Source organism: Scyliorhinus torazame, chromosome 10 (assembly GCF_047496885.1).
Source record: "Scyliorhinus torazame isolate Kashiwa2021f chromosome 10, sScyTor2.1, whole genome shotgun sequence".
Lineage (NCBI taxonomy): Eukaryota > Metazoa > Chordata > Chondrichthyes > Carcharhiniformes > Scyliorhinidae > Scyliorhinus > Scyliorhinus torazame.
Genome location: NC_092716.1, coordinates 64,404,909 through 64,422,526, shown reverse-complemented (window position 1 = coordinate 64,422,526; position 17,618 = coordinate 64,404,909). Strand labels below are relative to the sequence as shown.

Genomic DNA, 17,618 nt, shown 5'->3' with positions numbered 1-17,618 from the left:
TATCAAATCCAAACAGTATTATGCATATAGACAAAGATATATACATAATATAAATTTCATAAACACAAAAAACAACCAATCAAAAGTAGGAAGGTAATTAATAAGTGTAATGGAACAAGGAACACCTATTACTGAACTAACCCTCACTAACTCAACCTCCCTAACCCTCTAATGTGCCCAGATTTTTAAAGAAAGAAATGAACGGTCACCACGTCTGGTAGAACCTGTTTTGTTATGCTCTTGATGTAACATAAGCTGCTTCCTTGATGTGCACTCTGACAATGGAAGGTTCAGACTTGGAGATAGCTTTAACACGTTGATTACTGTTAACGATTCTCCTACTTGGATTCAACTCTACTGTTAATCCTGCTATAGCTACTCCGACTGACGAACCAGTCTGCTACAATCCACATGGTGGGCGTGATGTTCAATCAACCCCGTGTCTGTACTCACTGAGTGTCTCCACTGGAAAGAGGAAGATCGTGTGTGCTGTGTCCTTTTATATATCAGTTGGTGTAATGCCCTCCTGTGGTAGTGTCACCTCTGTGTGTATCTTGAATGCCCATTGGTCATGTCCTATCTTACTGATCTATTGGTTGACTGTCTGTGTGTCATGTCTCTGGTGCTCCCTCTAGGTATAGTGTATGTACATTAACCCTTTGTGTACTTACAGTGATGTATATCACCACACTCCCCACCGAGCCTCTGATGGTTTACTTGACCTTATTCAGATGCAAGACAGATATCATGGCCGGGATTCTCCGCTGGCGTGATTCTCCGTTATGCCAGCGCCTGGGGGTTTCCTGACGGCGTGGGGCTGCCCCACAATGGGAAACCCCATTGACCGGCCAGCGTAACGGAGAATCCCGCCGGCAGGTCGGGGCAGAAATGTGGCGCGGCGGGCGGAGAATCCTGGCCAATATCTTCCACCCATGCAGAAGCCTTGGGTGGTGAGGATGATTTCCAGTTGAGTAATTTTCACCCCCTGGCTATTAAGGAAGCGAAGGCAAGAACATCAGCCTCCACTTCTGAGTAGAAAGATGTGGGCCCAAAACCCCAAATATTGCAGCGGGCAAGGTTCTAGGGTTATCTGAAAAATCTTGGATATTGCATCGAAAAAGGAAACCCAGTAGCCAGCAAGCTTAGGACAAGACCAAAACGCATGTGTGTAGTTAGCCGGTGTAAGTGAACATCGGTCACACTTTTTCTCCACATCTTGAAAGAATCCACTCATCCGAATGGCCACGTGGTAGGCTGGGCGGAGAAGACGCTTGCCACCGCCATTTTATCCCCTGCCCATTCCAGGGAAGCTTCTGAGTCTGAGGAGCACACTCAGCTCCAAACTCTCCTATTCTTGTTGTTTTTAGTAAGAAGTCTTACAACACCAGGTTAAAGTCCAACGGGTTTAGTTTGAATCACTAGCTTTCGGAGCACTGCTCCTTCTTCAGGTGAATTTGGTTGTTTTTAGGCATTCTTCCTTGCTGTACTGTTCACCAACGATTTTAAAACAGAATTTTGGTAGCACTGCCGTTTCGGCGTTATATCAAATGGGTTTGGGTCAGAGGGTCTCCCGGTGCATTCTTTCCGTTTACATCCGCCGCTGGAAGAGTGTGTTATATAAATTAAGGACAAGAATTAATGACTGAGAGAGCAGCACGGTGGCGCAGTGGGAAGCACTGTTGCCTCACGGTGCCGAGGTCCCAGGTTCGATCCCGGCTCTGGGTCACTGTCCGTGTGGAGTTTGCACATTCTCCCCGTGTCTGCGTGGGTTTCGCCCCCACAACCCAAAGATGTGCAGGGTAGGTGGATTGGCCACGCTAAATTGCCCCTTAATTGGAAAAAATGAATTGGGTACTCTAAATTTATTTTTTTTAAAGAATTAATGACTGATTTGCCCAAAATGCCTCAAGGATCTTCGTATTTGTTGGCTCCTCGAAAAATCGTCTTCCTTACTTCACTAAATACATGCCGATCCTCATCTCTTTGTATGGTTGATATGGATGCCAGCAGCATCCAAGAGTGAGAATTTCCACTGAGCTGCTGCCACTATAATGGGATGGAAACCCCAGTAAAGCAGATTGTGACAACACCCAGGAAATTCTCCACGCAAGAATATTTATTGCCAGGAACATTTAAAACTAGTTAACTGTCCCTAAAAGCAACCAAAGCATGGTGAAAAATGCGACATAAGATTATTAAGTGATCAAAAATAAACTTTACCCAGAGCAAAAAGCACTTTCTACCTTTAAGAGGCGTATTAGAGTAAGATTTTTTTTTTTCTGCCTTTTAATGGACAAGGAGAGCACAGTCAGTGGATCCTCTCCCAAAACCAAAAGTTCTTTTCAATAAGACTGACATGTTAAATTGAGGCTGTGCATGTCGGTTGCACCATTCCTATTGTTTACTCCCAATTCACTCACTGTGTGCCTGATTTCTACCACTGTCTTTGGGCTTTGTGCTGCCTCTGGCCTCGTGAGATCCAAGTTATACTACATCAACAATATACCAATGAACAATTATACTCTAACTGAGACATGTTTCTGCATCCTCATTCTTATAGCTATATTTGACGAGTGTGACTATTTCACAAATGTTACCATTTAAAATACATACCCTTTATGTGGACCATTAGACTATACAGAATGAAGTATAAATGGTGCACTAAGTGTTGTGGGAACTAGGTTGATGGTGCAAGGCAGGGACTTTTTCTGGTTGTGTTTATCTGTGTTTGAGAATTGGACTTTAGGGTTTCTCATAAGAGATTTGAAGGAGGGTTTGAGTTAAACATGGTTTTGGATCTCGAGGCCGGGGTTGGTGTGCAAAACGTTACTTCCACTTAAAATATCAACTGATGCCAACATATTCAGCAAGTCCCAGGCAAGGAAGGTGTCCGTCAGACAGCTAATGGCAGCTTTATGTATTTGCAGTCCATTATTGTAATCTGGTGGGTGAGTGAGTCAGCAAAGTTCTGGATGTTTTACATTGGTAAATGTGTATTAAATTGGCGTGTATTTTAATTCTCTGAATTTGGGGTCAGACATTGTGGAGTGAATGCTAGGAAGGAATAAATCGCTGCAGTGAAATTTTGTTTTTAATTTCTGCTCGGAGTTATCACATCACTAAGTAATGAAATAATCCCCAATGCCCACAGAATAATAATAAGGCAATCAGTCTTAGCTATCTCCTGTGGAGATTATTTTAATATTTCAAATAATGTGCATTTCCAGCCATATATGAGAACAGATACTGCTGTAATTTCACAGCTTCTTCAAGTATTTGTTGTTACTGATCTGACACTGCGATATTATATCATTTGCAACATGCTGGTAGAGGCAGGTAATACAACTGATTCCTATTAGTGACCACATTTCTTTAAGAGGACTATTATAATAGGCAGTAGTAAATTCCCAATGGATTTAAATCACAATCCGTGGAAGTTGTTTAATGTTTTCATAAAACTTTGGTAAAAGGAAAATTGAAACAATTACCATTTGAGTCTTGGCTCAGTCTAAGTATCTTCGGAATTAACTGGTATTCTATGGGCCTCTACATTTCTCTAGTTCTGCTTTATAACATTTACACCACTTTACTTTTACAGAGGTTATGTAGCAGTCAAAATGTCTGTTCAGGAAGCTGAAAAGGTCTTTGAGTTTTCAAGATGAATTAATGAGGAAAATCATTTTCACCAGCAATCCCTCCAATTATCACATTTTAACTACTGGTGGTAGAGTTTAAATTAAAGTAGTGTCAATTATTTGGAGTTAATGATTGAGAGCATTAATATTTAATAATTATCAAGATAATTGGATCTGGCTTGTAAAGGGGGATGTTGAGGTGGAGAAGTGGATTTCTGTGCATGTGGTCTGTGTCTGATGCCACAGCCATCAATGGTAGCCCATGAGAGTGAACGTTTGTGGATGGGGTGCCAATCAAGCAGACTACTTTGCCTTAGATGGTATCCAGCTTCTTGAGTGTTGTTGGAGCTGCACTCATCCAGAAAACTGGAGAGTATTCCATCACACTCCTGCCTCGTGCCTTGTAGATTGTAGACAGGCTCAGGGGAGTAAGGAGGCAAGTTACTCAGCACAAGATTCTTAGCTTCTGACCTGTTCTTGTAGTCACAGTTTTTATATGACTGGTCAATTAAGTTTCTGGTAAATGGTAACCCCCAGGATGTTGATAGTGGGAGATTCAGTGATAGTAATGTCATTTAATATCAAGAGGCAATGGTTAGATGAAATGAAAATCGCCTATTGTCACAAGTAGGCTTCAAATGAAGTTACTGTGAAAAGCCCCTAGTCACCACATTCCGGCGCCTGTTCGGGGAGTCTGGTACGGGAATCGAACCGTGCTGCTGGCCTGCCTGGGTCTGCTTTAAAAGCCAGCGATTTAGCCCAGTGTGCTAAACCAGCCCTCTCTAAACCAGATTCTCTCTTGTTGGAATTTAGATAATGAAGCTGGGCAATTGGCCGAAGTATCAGTGGAGAACATTTTGCAGACAGCGATCATAACTCCATTAGATTCAAGATTGTTATGGAAAAGAACAAGAATGGGCCTGAAATCAAAGTTGTAAACTGGGGGAAGGCCAATTTTAATAAGGTCAGGTATGATTTGTCCAGAGTGGACTGGGAGCAGATATTTTTAGGTAAATCTGTGACAGACTGTGGGATGCCTTCAAGAAGGAAATAGGGAGAACGTAGGACCAACATGTTCCAATCAAGAAAAAGGGAAAGAGTAGGGTTCATTAAGGACCCCAGTGGTAATTTGTGTGCGGAGCAGGAGGATGTAGGCAGGGTTCGAAATTAATGCTTTGTGTCGGTGTTCATTAGTGAGTGGGCTGAAGGGCGATGTGGATATAGAAATCAGGAAGAAGGACTGTGATAAAATTAAAGAAATTAACATCGACAGAGAGCAAGTTCTGAGTGGTCAGGCAGGCTTAAAAGTAGATAAAGCTTCAGGGCCGGAGGAAATGTATCCCAGGCTGTCAGTGAGACAAGGGAGGAAATAACATGGGTGTTGCAGTCATTTTCAATTCCTCTCTTGCCACAGGAGAGAAGAATAGATATTTAAAATCTGTTTTTCTAAATTGCTGTGGTAATATTTAAGATTGTATTTTTGAATAGATGAGGGGAGACAATACCATCCTAAAAGCTTTTGTACCTCTCCCCAGCCTCTATTCTTGGGTGCCAGAGTTGGGTCATGAGCAGCCTTTTCAGGGGACTGCTCTTGTCACCCAGGAGCCATCCATCCAAACGAGCAGGAGCAATGAACAGCCTTTCCACCTGTAAGTGTCGCAGGTATAAAGAATATGTGTGTGTATGTGTGTGTGTGTGTGTGTGTGCGTGCACGCACATTTCGCAAAAGGGCTACATGTCAAATCAGGCATTTGAAGTGGAGGTGCCCAGTTAAGATGGGTTACAAGTAAACATAACATAACAAAATTTGCATTAGGAGATAAATGAGGATCTGGACTTTTAGCTGTTGAATTACAGAGAGAACTAAAAGGAGACTTACAACTAGTAAAGAGTATTAATGAATAAAGCAAAGTTATTCAGTTTATTTTACCCGAAAGTAGTAAAGGTTTTTATATTCTGGGAAAGGTAACTTCCAAAGAAGGTTAGGAACAATGGATTTAAAAATGAAAGTGAGAAAAATTAAAGAAAGAATGAAATCTCTGTTAGAGGGGTGGCCATCTAAAAACCTGCAGTGTGTTGTGCTGCGAGAGATCTATGAAAGACACAATGCGAGCTGTCTCCAGAAATCCCAGAGAAGTGTCTGTTCGTTTCAGAAAGCTGGGTTTTGTTTAAAGCCATGGATTATCATTGCTGACTGAGAGTGAAAAATAAGCCCTGTGAAATACCTCCCCTGCATCAACAGTGGGTCGGTGTGTTGCGGTTATGCTATTGCAATTTCTAAGTATCTATCGGGACTGTTGTTGAAAAGGCAATTTACTTGTGAGTCTTACTAAGTAGAAATCTTTGGGGGAAATATTTGTAAGAGTAATTTTAACTGTGTAAATGTAATCTTGAGTGTTCACGTTTTCTTTTCTTTTGTTAATAAATGTTTTAATTTTCTATTTAAAATCTCCCAAAATTGTTATTGGAGCACCAATACCTTCTCATAATAAAATATGAATTGTAAATTGTTGTGATAGCTTTTTCAAGTCTCCCCTTGGGATTTAGTCAGCCCGGCAGTTACCACATGCCTTCATACCAGTTATGCACAATTCCCCACTCTCCCGATGGTGCCCCCCCCCCCCCCCCCCCACCCCAGCGCCCGCCCCACCAAGGGAGTTGGTGGCCACTGACGCCACTCCATGGGACTGGTCCAGGTTGGCATCTGGCGCCCCCTCCACCCACTCGGTACCCATAGGGGCCCTTGGAATGGAGGGTCAGCTGGTTCGAGCCCCGGCTGCCCCTGCATCATCTGGCTCTGCCAGCCCTGGTGTTTCCCCATGGTCTGCACCATCGTGTCGATGCCCTCAGCGATGCTCCTCAGTGACTGGGACATGCTCTGCAGTGCCTCGGCAATGCCCACCTGTGACTGGGACAAGCTCCACAGCGCCTTGGCCATGCCCATCTGAGAACAGGACATGTCCCGCAGAATCTCATCAAGGTCGGCCGGGTACTGGCTGACAGCCCCCGGTGAGCCGAACATTCTGCCGAGACCCTCAACCATGGCGGTCACTGATTGCGCGACGCCTTGGGCACCTTCACTAATGGTACCGCTGTTGTGCACCAGGCTTTCCACTGTGGGCGCCAACCCAGCAGTGTTGGCCTCAGTGCCACACATTGCCGGTAACATCTCCTGTGCCCGTAGTCTCTGGGACACCTCCAATCAGCAGTGGATCTGCTGGAGTGATGCTGACCTCACACTCTGAATGTCTCGGCTGCTCCCTATCATATCAATCAGCTCCGGGTAACTCTGTACCACAGGCTTAGCATCAGGCTGGGACCCAGCTGGGTCCTGAGATCTAGCAGCCCTCCAACTACTGTCTCACCTGAGGGTTCCTGCCTCCACCTGATGTGCATGATCAGCAGTGTGGTGCTCACCAGATTATGTCCTTGATCATTGTCCACTAACATGTCCCACTGAGGTGTGTGTATCTGCACTGGGGGTGGGTGGGGATGACAGCTGTGCCCCGACTATAATGGTTGCATCCTCGGAGCTCTCCTCCAAGGTGTTCTCCTGGTAGGCTGGAGGGGGAGCCACCCGGGATGGGCCGTCGCCGTCAGCTGGAGGACCTGTGGGAGAATGGACATGTGGTCAGTGGGAGGTATGGGTCAGTCAGTAAGGCAATAACTACTCACATTTGACAGGTCCACCAGGTGGAGCCTGGTGGTTCCTCACCTCTGCGGCATCCACCAGCCTCCGCGTGGATGACCAATCTGTCCTTGGCCACCCCAGTCACCCCCAGAGCATGCAGCTCGAAGGAGCTTATGTCCAGCAACCCACTGTCAGTCTGGGCCTTCTCCCGACGACTATAGGAGAGCTTTTCCTCAGGAGATCTAGAGTGGGCATAGTTAGCCACACGCGTGGTTCACAGTGGTGTATACCTTTAACCCCAAGAGCTATATCTAACAATTTCTTGAAATTACACTCACCTACCTTTTGTGGTCGTGAATACGTGCAAACTCCACACAGACAGTGACCCAGTGCCGGAATCGAACCTGGGACCTCGGCACCGTGAGGAAACCGTGCTAACCACTTGCACCACCGTGCTGCCCTACTCACCTCAGTCCTAAAAGATTTACTCCTTATCCTCAAACTATGACCCCTTGTTCTGGACTCCCTCACCATCAGGAATATTCTTTCTGAATCTACCGTCTAATCCTGTTAGAATTTTGTAAGTCTCTATGAGATCCCCGCTCACTCTTCTAAACTCCAATGAATATAATCCTAACCAATTTACTGTCTCCTCATATGACAGTCCCACCATCCCAGGAAACAGCCTGCTAAACCTTCGCTATACTCCCTCCATAGTAAGTACATCCTTCCTCAGGTAAGGACACCAGTACTGCACACAATACTCCAGGTGTGGCCTCACCAATGGCCTATACAATTGCAGTAAAATATCTCTATTCCTATACTCAAATCCTCTCACTATGAAGGCCAACATAACATTTGCCTTCTTTACTGCCTGCTGTATCTTCGCGCTTACTTTCAGCGACCGGTGCACGAGGACACCAAGGTCTCGCTGAGTAGCCACCTCTCTCAATTTACATCAATTCAAACAACAATCTGCCTTCCTATTTTTGCTACTGAAACGGATAACTTCACATTGATCCATATTATATTGCATCTGCCATGCATATGCATATTCATTCAGCCTGTCCAAATCCTGCTGAAGCATCTCTGCATCCTCCTCACAGCTCACCCTCCCACCCAACTTTGTATCATCTACAATTGTGGAGATAATACATTTAGTTCCCTTGTTCAAATCATAATATATAGTGGGAACCGTGGTGGTCCCAGCACCGATCCCTGCGGTACCCCATTAGTCACTGCTTGCCAATTGGAAAAAGACTCATTTATCGCAATGTTTTGCTTTCTGTCTGCTAACCAGTTTTCTATCCATCTCAAGAGACCACCCGCAATCCCTTGCACTTTGGCTTTAGATCGTAACCTGCTATATGAGACCTTGATTTTCCTTTTGTAAATCCATGCTGACTTTGTCTGATTACACCACTGCTTTCCAAATGCTGTGCTGAGAAATCCTTGATAATGGACTCCAGCAACTTCCCTACTACCGATGTTAGACTCACTGGTCTATAGTTCCCTGTTTTCTCTTTGTCTCCCATTTTGAATAGCGGGGTTACATTCGCTACCCTCCAATCTGTAGGAACTATTCCAGAGTCCAAAGAATTTTGGAAAATGACCACCAATGGATTTCTAGGGCCACTTCCTTAAGTAATCTGGAATGAAGATTATCAAGCGCTGAAGATTGATCCACCTTAAATCCCCTTAATTTCCCCCAAACCATTTCTCTACTAATACTAATTTCCTTCAGCTCCTTACTAAAACTTGTGTTACTCAGAACTTCTGGTACATTGCTTCTGTCTTCACTGAATTCTAAACTGTTCACATCTTCAGGTTTATTGTTTTTTCTTGCTAATTTGTATGCTTCTTCTCTGAATGTAATACTATCCCTAATTTCCCTTGTAAGCCATGGTTTGGCCACAGTTCCCTTTCTACTCTTCTACAAATACCAGCTTCAGCTTGCTGACCCTACCTAAACTGAAGCTCCTCCATAAGAGTTTCTGGACTCTGGCAGTCACATGAACTGATATTCATATCCATAGTTATGGGATAGGTGTACAAAGTCCTCTTTCTTATCTTCTTATTGTGGGTTTGTGTGTGTGAGAATGAAGTTGCAACCATTCCTTGTGTTTGAATGTGTGAATAAGCTTTAACCCGAATGAGAGTTTGCTGTGAATCATTTTAAAATTTGACTTCACAAACAGAGGTTTTGGGGGAGTAGCCCACCACTTATTTCATAAATTAAAATACCTCAAGGGCTGCATGTGGTGCAATGGATAGGACTGGAACTGCGGTGCTGAGGACCCGGGTTTGAATCCCGGCCCTGGGTCACTGTCCGTGTGGAGTTTGCACATTCTCCCCATGTCTGCATGGGTTTCACCCCCACAACCCAAAGATGTGCCGGTTAGGTCAATTGGCTACGCTAAATTGACCTTGAATTGGAAAAAAATAATAATTGGGTACTCTAAATTTATATATTTTTAAAAAGTAAAACACCTCAGGTGGCGTGAAAATAAAGAAGTTCAGTTTTGGCGCCCTCCTTTCACCGTAACAATGATGGAGAAAATAGAAGGTCAGAAGCTCAGCTTGGGCCTGAATATAAGCAGAAAGGTTAGAGCAAATCATAGGTGTACATATTATTGGATACCAGTGTTCCAAATGTTGTGCAGACCAGAGACATTACAGTTATAACACTGTCTGACAATTTAAATAAAATTTGAATGTGACTGCCCATATTTGATGTTCCTAGCCATCACCATCATTCCAATGCAAAATAATACCAATTCTTTCTCTGCTATTATTTATCTGCTAAAAAGTAGGACCTCAAAGGTAGTAATCTCAGGATTGCTACCAGTGCCACGAGCTAGTCAGAGTAGGAATGTCAGGATAGATAGGATGAATGCGTGGCTCGAGAGATGGTGCAAGAGGGAGGAATTCAAATTCCTGGGACATTGGAACCGGTTCAGGGGAGGTGGGACCAGTACAAACTGGACGGTCTGCACCTGGGCAGGACTGGAACCAATGTATTTGCTAGAGCTGTTGGGGAGAGTTTAAACTAATGTGGCAGGGGGATGGGAACCGATGCAAGAAGTTGGAAGGTAGTAAAACAGGGACAGAAACAAAAGGCAGTAAGGGGGAAAGTGTAAGGCAGAGAAGCCATAGTCAAAAATCAAAAAGGGCGACAGTACAACGTACAGTGACTGAGGGGAGCTCAGTGAATAGGACCAGGAATACTAAAAGGAATAAAACGGGAAGTGAAAACATTAATGGTAAGCGACGCGGCAGGTTGTTACATGAAGATATGGGTTCAACGACAAGGAAAATTAGGAGAAAGGTTTAGAGGAAATATAACTTAGGAGAGGTTACTGATCGAGGTGTTAAGATTCAGAACAGAGGTAAAAAAGCCAACATAAGTGTACTTTACCTGAATGCTCGTAGTATTCGGAATACGGTAAATGCGTTGATGGCGCAAATCATCGTGAATGACTATGATTTAGTGGCCATTACTGAAACATGGTTAAAGGATGGTCACGACTGGGAGTTAAACATCCGAGGGTATCAAACTATTCGGAAGGACAGAGTGGATGGTAAGGGTGGTGGTGTAGCTCTGTTATTTAAGGATGACATCCGGGCAACAGTAAGGGATGACATCGGTGCTATGGAGGATAAGGTTGAATCCATTTGGGTGGAAATCAGGAATAGTAAGGCGAAAAAGTCACTGATAGGAGTAGTCTATAGGCCACCAAATAGTAACATTATGGTGGGGCAGGCAATAAACAAAGAAATAACTGATGCATGTAGAAATGGTACAGCAGTTATCATGGGGGATTTTAATCTACATGTCGATTGGTTTAACCAGGTCGGTCAAGGTAGCCTTGAGGAGGAGTTTATAGAATGTATCCGCGATAGTTTCCTAGAACAGTATGTAATGGAACCTACGAGGGAACAAGCGGTCCTAGATCTTGTTCTGTGTAATGAGACAGGATTGATTCAGGATCTCATAGTTAGGGATCCTCTCGGAAGGAGCGATCCCAATATGGTGGAATTTAAAATACAGATGGAGGGTGAGAAGGTAAAATCACGCACTAGTGTTTTGTGCTTAAACAAAGGAGATTACAATGGGATGAGAGAAGAACTAGCTAATGTCGACTGGGAGCAAAGACTTTATGGTGAAACAGTTGAGGACCAGTGGAGACCTTCCAAGTGATTTTTCACAGTGCTCAGCAAAGGTTTATACCAACAAAAAGGAAGGACGGTAAAAAGAGGGAAAATCGACCGTGGATATCTAAGGAAATAAGGGAGAGTATCAAATTGAAGGAAAAAACATACAAAGTAGCAAAGATCAGTGGGAGACTAGAGGACTGGGAAATCTTTAGGGGGCAACAGAAAGCTACTAAAAAAGCTATAAAGAAGAATAAGATAGATTATGAGAGTCAACTTGCTCAGAATATAAAAACAGATAGTAAAAGTTTCTACAAATATATAAAACAAAAAAGAGTAGCTAAGGTAAATATTGGCCCTTTAGAGGATGAGAAGGGAGATTTAATAATGGGAGATGAGGAAATGGCTGAGGAACTGAACAGGTTTTTTGGGTCGGTCTTCACAGTGGAAGACACAAATAACATGCCAGTGACTGATGGAAATGAGGCTATGACAGGTGAGGACCTTGAGAGGATTGTTATCACCAAGGAGGTAGTGATGGGCAAGCTAATGGGGCTAAAGGTAGACAAGTCTCCTGGACCTGATGGAATGCATCCCAGAGTGCTAAACGAGATGGCTAGGGAAATTGCAAATGCACTAGTGATAATTTACCAAAATTCACTAGACTCTGGGGTGGTCCCAGCGGTTTGGAAATTAGCAAACGTGACACCACTGTTTAAAAAAGGAGGTAGGCAGAAAGCGGGTAATTATAGGCCAGTGAGCTTAACTTCGGTAGTAGGGAAGATGCTGGAATCTATCATCAAGAAAGAAATAGCAAGGCATCTGGATGGAAATTGTCCCATTGGGCAGACGCAGCATGGGTTCATAAAGGGCAGGTCGTGCCTAACTAATTTAGTGGAATTTTTTGAGGACATTAACAGTGCGGTAGATAACGGGGAGCCAATGGATGTGGTATATCTGGATTTCCAGAAAGCCTTTGACAAGGTGCCACACAAAAGGTTACTGCATAAGATAAAGATACATGGCATCAAGGGGAAAGTAGTAGCATGGATAGAGGATTGGTTAATTAATAGAAAGCAAAGAGTGGGTATTAATGGGTGTTTCTCTGGTTGGCAATCAGTAGCTAGTGGTGTCCCTCAGGGATCAGTGTTGGGCCCATAACTGTTCACAATTTACATAGATGATTTGGAGTTGGGGACCAAGGGCAATGTGTCCAAGTTTGCAGACGACACTGAGATAAGTGGTAAAGCAAAAATTGCAGAGGGTACTGGAAGTCTGCAGAGGGAGTAGGATAGGCTAAGTGAATGGGATAGGGTCTGGCAGATGGAATACAATGTTGACAAATGCAAGATTATCCATTTTGGTAGGAATAACAGCAAAAGGGATTATTATTTAAATGATAAAATATTAAAACATGCTGCTGTGCAGAGAGACCTGGGTGTGCTAGTGCATGAGTCGCAAAAAGTTGGTTTACAGGTGCAACAGGTGATTAAGAAGGCAAATGGAATGTTGTCCTTCATTGCTAGAGGGATGGAGTTTAAGACTTGGGAGGTTATGCTGCAATTGTATAATGTGTTAGTGAGGCCACACCTGGAGTATTGTGTTCAGTTTTGGTCTCCTTACTTGAGAAAGGACGTACTGGCACTGGAGGGTGTGCAGAGGAGAGTCACTAGGTTAATCCCAGAGCTGAGGGGGTTGGATTACGAGGCGAGGTTGAGTAGACTGGGATTGTACTCGTTGGAATTTAGAAGGATGAGGGGGGATCTTATAGAAACATATAAGATTATGAAGAGAATAGATAGGATAGATGCGGACAGGTTGTTTCCACTGGCGGGTGAAAGCAGAACTAGGGGGCATAGCCTCAAAATAAGAGGAAGTAGATTTAGGACTGAGTTTAGGAGGAACTTCTTCAACCAAAGGGTTGTGAATCTATGGGATTCCTTGCCCAGTGAAGCAGTAGAGGCTCCTTCATTGAATGTTTTTAAGATAAAGATAGATAGTTTTTTGAAGAATAAAGGGATTAAGGGTTATGGTGTTCGGGCCGGAAAGTCCACAAAAGATCAGCCATGATCTCATTGAATGGTGGAGCAGGCTCGAGGGGCCAGATGGCCTACTCCTGCTCCTAGTTCTTATGTTCTTATTATGCAACCTTTATCAATTTTGCAGTTTTCCTTCCTCAGATTGGTCAAAACATTTGATGGAAAATATCAAGGAATCCATGGGCGGGATTCTCCAGCTGAAATTGCATTCGCCAATTGACCGGAGAATCCCTGCTTGCGACAAAACGGGGGCGGCACCGCTTTTGTAATGCGCTGCCCCCTCCAAAGCAGCATACTCTAGGAGTATGCCACACGCCGTATCGACGGCCTCAGGACGTTACCTAAGGCCCCCCCCCCCGATGCTCCGCCCCCAACCGGCGAGTTCCCGACGGCGTGGGTCTCATGCTATTTTCTCGTCGGGAATGCGACGTGGCGGCTGCAGACTCAGTCCAGACCCGCCACAGTCAGGGGAGAGCCGATCCATGGGCAGGACGGACTTTGGCAGGGGCTGGGGGCACTGTTGGGAGTGGTCCAGGGGTCGCGCACTGGCCAAAGGAAGGCACTATTTGGCAGGCCGTGTCCGTGCACGGCTGGCGCCACGTTGCACGGAGGCCGCCGCCATGCGCATGAGCGACCACGGACCCGGCAATTCTCCGGCCATATCAGCAGCTAGAGCTGGGTGCTCTAAGCTGCCTGCCTGCTAGACCCCCACCAAATGGAGGATCGGTGGCCGTTTTGCGCCAATCTTTCAGTCGTAATGCGCCACCATTCTAACGCGCCATGAGGACATAGCCTGAAAATCGGAGAATCCAGGCACATATATTGGCCTCCATCGAGGAACACTTCTGTAAAATTCAGATAGAATTTGAAATGACTGTAGTTTATCAGGACTCCCAACATCAAACTGATCTGAGAATGTCACAGTTACTATTCATTGTGGAGCAGCAACAACACAGATGACATGTTTCCTAGATCAATGTTGCAACTACAACAACACTAAATACATATTGTGCATTAACTCTGCTGATTCTAATTTTGCATAAAAAATTTATGTGGCTCATCGTGAATTCATATGTTGCAGGTATTCGGGGGAAAAAAATTGGATTCTTTCATTGATTTTTGTTTCTTGTTTAGTATTTCAGAAGAACATTGAATTTATATGCTGATGTGCTGATAGTAATGGCCTTTCAGAATAATAAACTAGCTAAACTCTTCTGGTTACCTACTATTCTTTAATGATCTGGCTGATAGACATCATTATCAAATGTGAATTGAATGCAAACCTGGGTTTCAACACTGTGAAAATGATAGCTGGCACTCCATCCTACATCTTTCTTTTCCTGGGGTTAGTTCACATTTTTTGAATTTACTTTTAGCCATGTACAACCATGGGTGGCACGATAGCACAGTGGTTAGCACTGTTGCTTCATAAGGACCAGGGTTCAAATCCCGGCTTAGGTTACTGTCTGTGCTGAGTCTGCACTTTCCACCCATGTCCGCATAGAATTTCTCTGGGTGCTCTGGTTTCCTCCAGATGTGCAGGTTAGGTGGATTGGCCATGCTAGATTTCCCTTAGTGTCCAAAACGTTTAGGTGGGGTTACTGGGTTACAGGAATAGGGTGGAGGTGTGGGCTTAAGTAGGGTGCTCGTTCCAAGGGCTGGTGCAGACTCGATGGGCCGAATGGCCTCCTTCTGCACTGTAAATTCCATGATTCTATAACCAGAGCAAATAACATTTCAAAGCAAACAACCTGAGGTTGCAATGGTTTCTTCCTGTAACACTGACATACATTGGACTCAGCTCCTCATATTATGGGATGCTGGCGTTTGAGGATTGCATATTGCAATCTGTAAATAACATCCTACAAAGCTCCCATAAGCATTTGTGGTATTTAAAGCCAACACGCCTACTACCCGTCGATTAAACAGTTTGGTTTACTTTGTTGATTGGTCCAATCATTTATGTGGGGCCTGCCTTCCTACCTTCCTTCCATTTCTCTTTGGCCGGGATTTTCCACTCCCATTTCCATTGGGCAGATTCGGGAACGGGAGCAGAAAATCTCATGAGAAGTCCAAATTGCATTTCACACCGATGTAAATACGATTGTCCCCTCCTCCCAATTTCCTGATGCTGAATATTGGGAACATGATTTCCACACATAATCATATGATTTTCAGGCCTCTACGCCTGAATCAACCCTCACCACCTCTAAGAACGTCCATTCACATCAGTGTGAGGACAGAATGGTGTGAAATCCAACAAGGTAGATAAATCCCCGGGACCTGATGAAATGTATCCCAGGATGTTGTGGGAGGCTAGGGAGGAAATTGCGGGTCCCCTAACAGAGATATTTGAATCATCGGCAGCCACAGGTGAGGTGCCTGAAGATTGGAGAGTGGCGAATGTTGTGCCCTTGTTTAAGAAGGGCAGCAGGGAAAAGCCTGGGTACTACAGACCGGTGAGCCTAACGTCTGTAGTAGGTAAATTGCTAGAAGGTATTCTGAGAGACAGGATCTACATGCATTTAGAGAGGCAAGGACTGATTCGGGGCAGTCAGCATGGCTTTGTGCGTGGAAAATCATGTCTCACAAATTTGATTGAGTTTTTTGAGGGGGTGACCAAGAAGGTAGATGAGGGCAGTGCAGTAGACGATGTCTACATGGACTTTAGCAAAGCCTTTGACAAGGTACCGCATGGTAGGTTGTTGCAGAAGGTTAAAGCTCACGGGATCCATGGTGAGGTTGCCAATTGGATTCAAAATTGGCTGGACGACAGAAGACAGAGGGTGGTTGTAGAGGGTTGGTTTTCAAACTGGAGGCCTGTGACCAGTGTTGTGCCTCAGGGATCGGTGCTGGGTCCACTGTTATTTGTGATTTATATTAATGATTTGGATGAGAATTTAGGAGGCATGGTTAGTAAGTTTGCAGATGACACCAAGATTGGTGGCACAGTGGATAGTGAAGAAGGTTATCTAGGATTGCAACGGGATCTTGATCAATTAGGCCAGTGGGCCGACGAATGGCAGATGGAGTTTAATTTAGATAAATGTGAGGTGATGCATTTTGGCAGATCGAATCAGGCCAGGACCTACTCAGTTAATGGTATGGCGTTGGGGAGAGTTATAGAACAAAGAGATCTGGGAGTACAGGTTCATAGCTCCTTGAAGGTGGAGTCGCAGGTGGACAGGGTGGTGAAGAAGGCATTCGGCATGCTTGGTTTCATTGGTCAGAACATTGAATACAGGAGTTGGGACGTCTTGTTGAAGCTGTACAAGACATTGGTACGGCCACACTTGGAATACTGTGTGCAGTTCTGGTCACCCTATTATAGAAAAGGATATTATTAAACTAGAAAGAGTGCAGAAAAGATTTACTAGGATGTTGCCGGGACTTGATGGTTTGAGTTATAAGGAGAGGCTGGATAGACTGGGACTTTTTTCCCTGGACCGTAGGAGGCTTAGGGGTGATCTTATAGAGGTCCATAAAATAATGAGGGGCATAGATAAGGTAGATAGTCAACATCTTTTCCCAAAGGTAGGGGAGTCTAAAACTAGAGGGCATAGGTTTAAGGTGAGAGGGGAGAGATTCAGAAGGGCCCAGAGGGGAAATTTCTTCACTCAGAGGGTAGTGAGTGTCTGGAATGGGCTGCCAGAGGTAGTAGTAGACGCGGGTACAATTGTGTCTTTTAAAAAGCATTTAGATAGTTACATGGGTAAGATGGGTATAGAGGGTTATGGGCCAAGTGCGGGCAACTGGGACTAGCTTAATGGTAAAAACTGGGCAGCATGGACTGGTTGGGCCGAAGGGCCTGTTTCCATGCTGTAAACTTCTATGATTCTATGATTCTATTCTATGGTCTCCCATGGCATGTACATGGTGAGCAAACGTCCCAAGGGAGCTCAGGTGAGTGCATCGCTCAGGTGAAGAGGGTTATGCCCGGGCATTGCCCCTTTGCACTGCCTGGGCATTGTGCCCCAATGTCTTGGCAGTGCCATGGGGAGGTGCCCGGGCAGTGGCAAGGGGGAGGAGGATCTTGGTGAAATATTGTGCACAGGGGCGGCCTTTAAAAATGGCACCCCAACCTTCGGGGGACTAATTTTCTGGCGAGGTGGACTCCAGAGATATTCTGTGGGATGCTGCAATTTATGTTTTCCTGCC

General features: G+C 44.7%; 1 protein-coding gene across 3 annotated transcripts in view; it reads left to right on the top strand.

Annotated features, from left to right (window-relative positions):
* LOC140430611 (uncharacterized) overlaps nucleotides 1–17,618 on the top strand; it is an 896,055-nt gene that overhangs the window by 636,315 nt on the left and 242,122 nt on the right. The window lies entirely within an intron of this gene.